At 49.1% G+C, this 9,504-nt stretch overlaps 1 protein-coding gene across 6 annotated transcripts in view; it reads right to left on the minus strand.

Moving 5' to 3' along the window:
• C6H1orf21 (chromosome 6 C1orf21 homolog) overlaps positions 1-3,348 on the minus strand; it is a 213,772-nt gene extending 210,424 nt beyond the window's left edge. For 2 of the 6 annotated variants that reach the window (XM_081824724.1, XM_081824723.1), the window contains exon 1: positions 3,010-3,344. The gene's annotated coding sequence lies outside the window, so the exon portion shown is untranslated. Of the gene's footprint in view, positions 1-3,009 lie in introns of all 6 variants that reach the window. The other 4 variants (XM_081824722.1, XM_031027721.2, XM_006732903.3 and 1 more) reach the window with 4 other exon arrangements.
• Between the last annotated feature and the right edge of the window lie 6,156 nt (positions 3,349-9,504).

Here is a 9,504-nt window from a genome sequence, read left to right on the forward strand (position 1 = left end):
CAGGGCGCCTGGGTGGCTCAGTTGGTTAAGCGACTGCCTTCGGCTCAGGTCATGATCCCAGGGTCCTGGGATCGAGTCCCACATCGGGCTCCCGGCTCAGCAGGAAGCCTGCTTCTCCCTCTCCCACTCCCCCTGCTTGTGTTCCTGCTCTCGCTGTCTCTGTCTCTGTCAAATAAATAAATAAAATCTTTAAAAAAAACTTAATACAACATTTACTTCTCCCATGCTATGGGACTTCTGAAAGTCCCAAAAAGGACCATAAAAGGGCCCAAAGTGTACTTGTATGTGCCTCAGGTGGCACCAAGTTGTACTGATAAGTTCAAGTGAAGCTGGGGATATCTATCACACTTAGGATCCCCCCACCACCATGACGGGATCGAGTCCCTGCCCTCTCCTGTCTCTCCTGACCTCATGGGAGGGGCCGTGCCACCCCCTCTCTCAGCCTGGGGTGTCTCACTCTCTGAGAGAAAATATCCAGTAGAAAGGGGGCTGGTCACGAAGAGCCTGGAGCAAGCCACTGGAAATGTAACAGTCAAGGCTTGCCTAGTGGAAAATCCGGCACAGTGCTGAGCCACCATCTGCCTGGAAATGAGACTCCTAATCGGGCAAACCACCTTCCTCCTAGGTAGGATTTTTAATCAGTCACAGCAAGTAGTACCAATTAACGAACAAGCTCTTGATTTGCACCCCGTGATTCTTCAAGAAGCTCAAACCAGGGGCGCCTGGGTGGCTCAGTCGTTAAGCGTCTGCCTTCGGCTCAGGTCATGATCCCAGGGTCCTGGGATCGAGCCCCACATCGGGCTCCCTGCTCTGCGGGAAGTCTGCTTCTCCCTCTCCCACTCCCGTTGCTTCTGTTCCCTCTCTCTCTGTGTCTCTCTGTCAAATAAATAAATAAAATCTTAAAAAAAAAAAAAAGCTCAAACCACTTCAAACAGTGGCCTATTAATTCCCAGAAATCCATGTGAGATGATAAAATAAGATAGGGAGAAAGGGGTGACGGATAAATTACTAGCCAAGAAAACAAAATGATCAGTTCTCTCAAAAGAGTGAAAATGAGTCAGTGCTGCAGAGGGAAGCTAGAACCTCAGGGTTCTTCCAGGATGAACTTTCAACGTTGGATAAAAGACCTCCACACCAACCAAGGCCATTTTTCTTGGGACATATGCTCCAAGGGAGGTAAACTTGACCACAGAAGCACCCACTCCTCCTCAGGCATCGGTTCATCCAAGAGCTAAGTTTGCTTGTCTTTGCTTTGCCCAGCGGTCCTCCAGAACTGTTCTCTGAACCCCGTTTGCCCAGCAGGAAACGTGAGGGGAAGTGACATTTCAGTGCTGCATTTTGTGATCAGTGAGTAAGTGCTGGTCCCAGCAATGGTTTAACGCAAATAAATACACTCAACTATCACCAACACTTCCCATTTCACAAGGGGCAAAACAAAAATAGCTGATCAAGTCTAAATTAATTTCCAGGTCTGTTCAATTGTATCTCCAGAGAGCCAACACACAACATGTTCTATTGGCCCTACAATCCAGCTCTAGAAGTATGAAAAAGGGGAGAAAACCCCCCAAATTGAGCATCTTGGAATGAAAAACCCTTCAAAAACATCACCTTCTCCTCCCTGCCCACCCCCCCCCCCGCCCAGTACATTCCAACTCTACCAAACTAAAAGGTTATTATTAGGTGAAAAGTGAGTCCACCCCCTTGAGTAGGGAGGTTTTCATAACATTTCTCTGTGTAATGAACATGCCACTTCCCCAAACAGTCCATACTGTTTCCTTAAAAAAAAAAAAAAAAAAAAAGTGTTTCATGGAATCTATGGTGTGTCAGCCCCCCTCCCAACGTCTGAGTCAGAGCAGAGCATGTGTGTGTCTTCAACCAAGGTTCTGGATGATCAGGGTGTATCACTTTCAGAGTTGCTCCAATAGCTGAACTTATGGCTGTCTTCCAGCCACACACAACATAAGCACTATCTATTTTAAAACAAATTTCCTAACCCACATGCGATGGAAGATACCTCATAGGGAGGCAGGTTTCCTACTGAAACAAATCGCTTCTATCCCCAACTGTGCTTGTCATCACTCAGGATTAATGCGTGTTTCTGTGTATGTATTTTTATCTTTGACTATGTAACTCCTGGAGAAAAGAAAGCCACCTCAAATTTGACCAACGTACCTGAGCCAATTCAGAGCTTTAGAAGAGGAATGAATGGGAGATGAAAGCCCTTAAGCCCAGGGACTTCTCTCACACAAACAGTAAGTGGGGGGTGGGGGGGAATCCCTCCGTGGGGGTAGGAGGCAGGGTGGATGATCGGGGAAGGACATCAGCAGCCGTGGCGGCCGCACTTCGCGGACTGCCTGCAGAGGGGAGGGAGATCTCTTCCGTGTACAGTACCCAAGCACCCTCTGCTGCTGTCTCGCATGGGCACGAATAATAAACACACCGAGGTGAGCAAACAGATGCACCGAGGCAAGCCACCCCCAAAAGGTCAAAACTTCAGAAATCCCGGGGATCCCAGCACCCATCCAAGCACATCAATCGGTCGGAGCGGGAGAAGGGACTCGAAGACATAGCACAGGATTCTGAATTCTTTTTCTTTCCAGATCTGGCTCGCAAAGTACGGTGGCTACATGCACAGCTCCGAGAGGAGCAGGCAGGCTGAGGGCGGCGGGGGGGGGGGGGGGGGGAGAGTGCGGGTGGGAAGGGCGGGGTGTCTCACACCAGCCACCCAGGCCTCAATGTGACGAAAGTCGTCAGCAGCCCCAACCGCATCCCAGCCCCTCCGCCCCGGCGAGCAGACGCCCCCACCCCAGCTTCCGTCCCCGCACTAAGCAGCAGCAGCCCCGGGCCGGGCCGCGCGCCCGCAGCGCCACCACCGCGGCTCCCATCCCTTCGGCGCGGCAGACTCCCCGCAGGCCTCCCTCCCAGCCCACCCGGGCTCGCCGGGGAGCCGAGTCGCGGGGCCGCGCCGCCCGCTCCCCCCCGCCCGAGGCCGGCGGGGGCCACGCTTACCTTGGGCGCTCGCGGGGGGGGCCGAAGGTGGCAAGCCTCCCGCCCCCCGCCCCTTTCCTCCTCGCCTTTTCTCTTCCTCCCTCCTCTCCTCTTCCTTCGCCTCCCCACAGTGAGTCCGGGTGTCCCCCTCCTCCCCGCCGCTCGGAGTAGACGCCGAGAACCCCGGAGCCCAGCCCGCGTGCGTGCGTGCGGGAGGCGACGGCACGGGGCCAGCTCTCCAGTAACTGAGCGCGGCGCGCAGCTCCCAACTAAAGTGTGAAAGAAGCGGCGGCCGCGGGGCCGCGGCGCGGAACGTTCCCCCCGGGAGTGGGCAGGGAGCGAGCGGGAGCGGGCTGGGAGCAAGCGAGGGAGGGGACCGCCAGGGAGGGGCGGAGGGAGGGAGGGGCCCTCCTCGCCCAGTCACTCACTCGAGGGGCGGGGGCAGCCAGCCACGCCCCCGCCGCCGGCCCCTCCCCGCGCCCCGCTCCGCGCTGCGGCCCGCTTCCCTCCCCCGGGGAGGGGCCTGCCGAGACCGCCCGGCCGCCAAGCCCCGGGAGGACCGCTCCGGGCGAGCGGGCGCGCGGGGCTGCGGGGAGGGATGGAGGGCGCCGGCCGGCACCTATGCGCGCGTGTGTGTGTGTGTGTGTGTGTGTGCGCGCGCGCGCGCGCGGGCGCGTGCTAAGAGCCCGCGGGCCGGCGGGAGGGGAGACCCCGGCGGGAAAGCTGCGTGCGGGCCCTGTCACCCGGGAGGAGGCGCGGGTGTAGCGGGGCAGCTCCGAGGCCGGAGGGCCCAGCTCTGACCCGGCCAGCCCCTGGGCCCTGCCGCGGGTCTGCGCCTGCTGGGAGCGGACGGAGGGAAGGCCGGGCACCCTGGGCGCGCCGCGCGGCCCCTCCCCTCCCTGGCTGGATGGCCGCAATGCCGCGGCTCCGGCTCGGCCACCGAACCGCCTCCAGCCTGCCCTGGAGCCGCGGCGCCTTCCAGATGAATGAAGCCCAGGCGACCCGGCGGAAGCGGCCCTGCGGGGGAGAGCTGTGCGCCTCCAGCCCTGGCCGGAGACTTCGCGCCCTGCTCCCCCTCCCCGCCCTTCCCGGCCTCTAGGGACTAGAAGGGCGGAGGCCGCGTGGGCTGGGCGCGTCTGGGATGGTTGAGGGTCCAGAAAGATCGCCGTTCAGTTTTCTGTGGGCATTCACAAGAGGCCACCCAATTTTCCACCCTTTGGGAGAAGCTATTTCATTTTTCCCCTCTCCTCGGTCACCTCGGGTGTTCGGTGCGAGCACCGAATGGATCTTTCCACATTGATAGCGGTTGGACGTCTTTTGTGCGGCTTCCCGGCGCTTCGCTGCTGCGGCATTGCCCCAGACACGTGAGGAATGCCAGGCCTCCAGAGTGAGGGACGCCCTAGAAAACAATAGGGGCAAAAGATAACCCCCGGGTCTCGTGGATTGCACACAAACCGAACCATGCCTCACTTTCCAAGATGAAGTTGGGAAATGGAAAAGGACACGTCAGAGCCGTGACGGTGATGAGACACTTAATTGAAAAGCAAATTCATAATTTAGTGTAATGAAATGAGTTAATAACCACCCATCATGGATGGGAAGTCAGGCTTTAAAAAAAAAAAAAAAAAGGTTTTCCAGTGCTTTTTCTTTCTCAATTTGAAAGGCTGGTATCACGTTGTTTTTGAAAATAAACTTGTGTTCTGTTTTTTAAATTACCCATATTCTAGTTCATTTTTCTCCTTGGAACCAGAACTCTCTGTCGTCTAAAGAGGAATGGTTAAGAAGGGAGAGGAGGCAAATTAGGATTCCAATCAGGCGCTGCCAGCCACCATCTCGATCACCCTAGGCAACCCGTTTCATTTCTGTCAGCCTTCCTTTCCTCAGCTGTAAAATGGGATTGATGATTCTGGCTCCGGCCTCATAGGCTTGTTGTGAAAGTAAAAGGAAAATGAAATGAGGTGCCAATGTGTGTAAAGCACTTTGCATAATGACACATGGTAAGAACTCACTAAAGATGAGCTGTTATTTCAGATATATAGTTTAACCCCAAATTTGGTAGACTTTTTTTTCCTAATCTTTGCATTCCTTCTTAAAGTTGGGGGAGGGATCCATCTGCTGGGTTTATGCAAATATAGTCAACTCTTCTTTGGGGTTTTTAGGCCATGCCTAAAGCTTCCTATGCTAAAATGAAAGAAATATATGACTAAGATGTGTGTGTGTGTGTGTTTATCTATGTAAAAGGATCCTTACGAGTCACAAGCTTTTGTCTCCCCCACCCCCCACTTCCCTCATCTACACAGACCACCCTGAATAGACCAACTCTGTAAATTGTTGACCTGGGTTGAATTCTGTCCCTTCAGGCCTCAGAACGGTGACTGACACTGTGGATTGTTGAGGGCAAGGCAATGTCGGTCTCCTTTGACTTGGTCTCCTCAGAACTAACAGAAGGCCACAAAGCAAGCACTTCATACATGTATAAATTAAAGGGCATCTGTACTATGAACTTTTAAAGCAAGTTTTAAATTATTCAAAGGAATACATGTTCATTGCCGAAAATTTAGAAATTTTGGAAACTCGGCCAACTATGAAGAAAAGAAAAATCACCATAATCCTATCATCCAGAAGGAGGTACTGAATAAGTGCTTCAAGGATATTCGTTTTCCCTTCATTTATTTCATTATTATTTCATCAGCAAACATTTATTAAGTACCTAGACAACTTCCTAGGGCAGAGAACAGGTTGTATGTTGTTAAGTGTTTGTTTCTCAATAGACACTACTTAGAAGTAACATTTTATATGGTAGTGAGGTTCTCAGGATAGTCTGCAAACAGTCCATGAAGGGAATCTGTAATTAAACAATAGTGTTGACCAGAAATAATCCAGGTTTTACAGGGCTGGGAGCACAATTTGGGGAGCCAAATCTTCTAGATAAGGAAGACAAAAGTACAAAAACCCTTTGGAAGGGTTCATGTGAAATGAGGGGTCTCGAAACTTAAGCCCCTTTTAGCTTTTTAGTAAACCCTCTTTGGTGCTGTAATTTTTGTAGAAATTAACTGCTTTGGTAAACATTATTTTAGTGAGAAAACTCATTCTTCATTTCACCTGGGATCCCAGGGACACCTCTCCTCCATCTGTCCTCCCCACCACATGTGGAAGACACAAGAGTGGAGACTCCCACCACACACACACACACACACACACACACTTTCTTGCACATGGTCATAGGAGAGACAGTGGGACCGTGGGGACTTTGGCAAGGACAGCAGAAGAGAAGAGCACAGGAGGAAGGGAGGGGTTAGACAGGAGAGGCTCTGAGGGGCTAGAGAGGCAGGATTCTAGCACAAACCATGCAAATCTGTTTTGGTCAGCACAAGCTAAATCTACTAGATATGTTATCACAGAATAATCTCTCTAGCTATTCATAATTATTAAGATAACTCTAAACATACAAAAATAATGAAAAACATGATTATCCCCTCTGGTTACAAGTAATAAAACCATCACCTCTTTGCCCTTCCACCCCAGCAGAATCTCTGAATTCCATATCTTCAAATGCTCTACCTATAATTTTCAAAGAAAAATGATATCCTTTATGCTCAGAAAATTTGCATTTTTAAACTTCAAAGTCTCTACTCTTATAATTAATTTTCTTTTATTCCTAAAGCTTTAATTTATAAATACTTGGCACTATAGGACCATTCATAACAAATAAGTTTGAATGTTTTGTTTCTTATTTTTTCTTTTAAGTAGATTGAACATTTGTATGCCCCCAAATTCCTATGTTGAAGCCCTAACCCCAGTGTCGATGCTATTAGGAGGAGGTAGAACTTTGGGAGATGAGGTCACGAGGGTGGGGTCCTCATGATGAGATTATCTCCCTCATAAGAAGAGAATACAGAGCTCTCCCCTACCCCATCCCACCCATGACACAGCCATCTGGATGGAAATGGAAGCCAGGAAAAGGGCCATCACCAAAAACTTACCATATTGGCACCTTGATCTCAGACTTCTGCCTCCAGGACTGGAGAAATAAACATCTGTAGTTTAAGTCACCCAGTCTGTGGTATTTTGTTATAGCATCCCCAGCTAAGACAGATAGGTTCCCTTCCCTATTGACTATAAAAAGGAAATGAAGGAAAATTCAGGTTGATTGAAAAAAAAGTAGTAAATGCTGTATATGCCACCTCCTAGAATATCTCATATTGATCAGCATGAATTCATTTTATGTCATTTGTTTTTAAAAAGTACTAATCAGGTTAATTTTTCTGAATGATCAAGTTAAAAGTAGCTTTGGCAGGATTATTCAAAAACAAGCGATCCTAAAATAAGTACTACTCTGAAATGTGCTTTCTTTGTATTTGCTCCATGCAGTAACAGCTAACACTGATTGTCAGCTGTGTATTAACCAGGCATCATGTAATTCATAATGTATGTGAACTAACTCACTTCATCTTCCCCAACAATGCCATCAGGTAGATACTACCGTTCTCATTATTCCCACGCAGATGTGGAAATGGAAGCACAGAGGGGTAAAGTAATGAGAGCAAGGCCAAGTGGTAAAGCCAAGGTTGGCTCTCACTAGTCAGATGCCAGAGCCCACACTCTGTTGGAAATATATTTTCTCTTCCATCTCCTCCACTTTTTCGCTTCAATTTTACTCATCCTTCAAGGTGAGGCTCCAAGTCTAAGTCCTAAAGGGAGGTCTATCTGAGCAACCCCAGCCTTTAAGTCTCTGAACTTTTGTGTAGCCATAGTCTTCCTCCTTTGCTGAAATTTTGCAACTTTATGCTGTTGGGGACCTTCCACATCTTTTATGTTAGCTCCACCATCAAGACCAGTAGCTAGTGGTTTGAGACTAGATAGTTGTGTGTGTTAAATCTGCCTTTGGGGAGGGACCACAATGCACAGGCAGGTAAAGCACCCAACAAACAGTTGCGGATTGAGGGTTGTTTATGTACAGGTATGTTTATACTGGTTAATTCCAGTGACACCACACAGCCCCTCTGAATGGTTGGGGCTACATCAGAGCAGGTAGCTTAAAGTCAGTGCTAATAACTTGCGAATGGTTCTAATTGGTCTCTCAATGATGTGTGAATTACTCTGAGTAACTTGCTTTTCTAGATCTGTAAAATAATGACTCTGACTTAGATCCATTTATTTCTTCCTTGGGTTTCTCTCTAGGGTCTATATGTTCTTTTATCTCGCTTTCCAAATCTGGGTAGACAGAAGATGAAAACGTGTAACAGTCACTCAAAGCAGGGAGTGTTAAGAACCCATAACCAAGAAGTGAGATTCAGCCCCAGGCGAAAGAGATGAAGGAGGGCCGGGATCTCAGACGCCCAGGAGGGGTCAGCTAAGCCCCCAGGCTATCTGCTACCTCTCCTCATTTCACAAGCTTTGCCCAAATAGTGGAAGTTAGCTTTCCAGGTGGAGCCCCTTTTTCTGGGTCACACAACGGCCCTGCCACTGTGGGTGTAACAGATGAATCCCTAGACACTCAAGTCATCGGTTCTTACTGGTATCAGCTGGAACACTGTCCTGCTTCCAGCCTGTAATGTGTTAATGGTAATTGTTATTTCACGGTTGGTCTTGTCTCTCCAGTGGATTTTAAACTCTGCGGGAAGAGGAGGTCTTGCTCTCTAAATTTCTCCATCATGCACACAAAACCTTCTGTAATTTGGGTCCTGCCTCCCTTTGAAGATTAAGTCCTAGTTCCAGTTGCTAGCTGGAGGGATGGCCCAGCTACTTGGCTGATTTGCTAGTTACCATCCATCTTCCACTATTTCTACCCTTACGCATTTGCACTGTTGTTCCCTCTGTGTAGACTACTCAAACCTCTGCATATTCCAAGAGCTCGCCTGTCAGCCCATCACTCTTTCTCTGCACGGGCCAGCCATCTAGACCTCTCTGAGCCTCAGGTTCTTGGTTTGCAACAAAGGGACCATACTACGTATACAGAGAATTAAAAATAAAGGCCTGGCATTCAGCACATTTAAAGAGCAGATATGGGTGCTTTGTAAATGGCTATTATAATCTCTTGTTCTTTATGGTCTGACTTAAATGTTTTTGTTCTGAGAAGCTTTCCAAAATCCCCCTTGTCAGAATTGAACTCTTCCTCCCCCACCTCCTATTGACGTTTTGGGCTTTTTTAAAGCCTTTGAGATTTGGTTTATTTGTTGTAATAGTTAACCAATTCTGACTAATACATGGCAGACGTGTATTTTGCAAACTGTACGATTCAGTTGTTTATCGTACAATCACATGACTACGTAACCATCAACACCGTTCCATTCTGGAACATTTTTATCACCTCAAAGAACAGGAGGGTTTCAATTTTTCCACATCTTCACAGTCACTTGTTAATAGCTGTCTTTTTTGTTGTAGCTGTCCTAGTGCGTGTGAAGTGGTATCTCATTGTGGTTTTGGTTTGCATTTCCCCAACGACTAATCGTGTTGAACACCTTTTCATGTGCTCTGTTGAAGTTTGCTTATAATTTTGTGATGGCAGTTGCTACA

The sequence above is a fragment of the Leptonychotes weddellii genome, chromosome 6, assembly GCF_054177405.1.
Source record: "Leptonychotes weddellii isolate Sample4059 chromosome 6, ASM5417740v2, whole genome shotgun sequence".
NCBI classification, from domain to species: domain Eukaryota; kingdom Metazoa; phylum Chordata; class Mammalia; order Carnivora; family Phocidae; genus Leptonychotes; species Leptonychotes weddellii.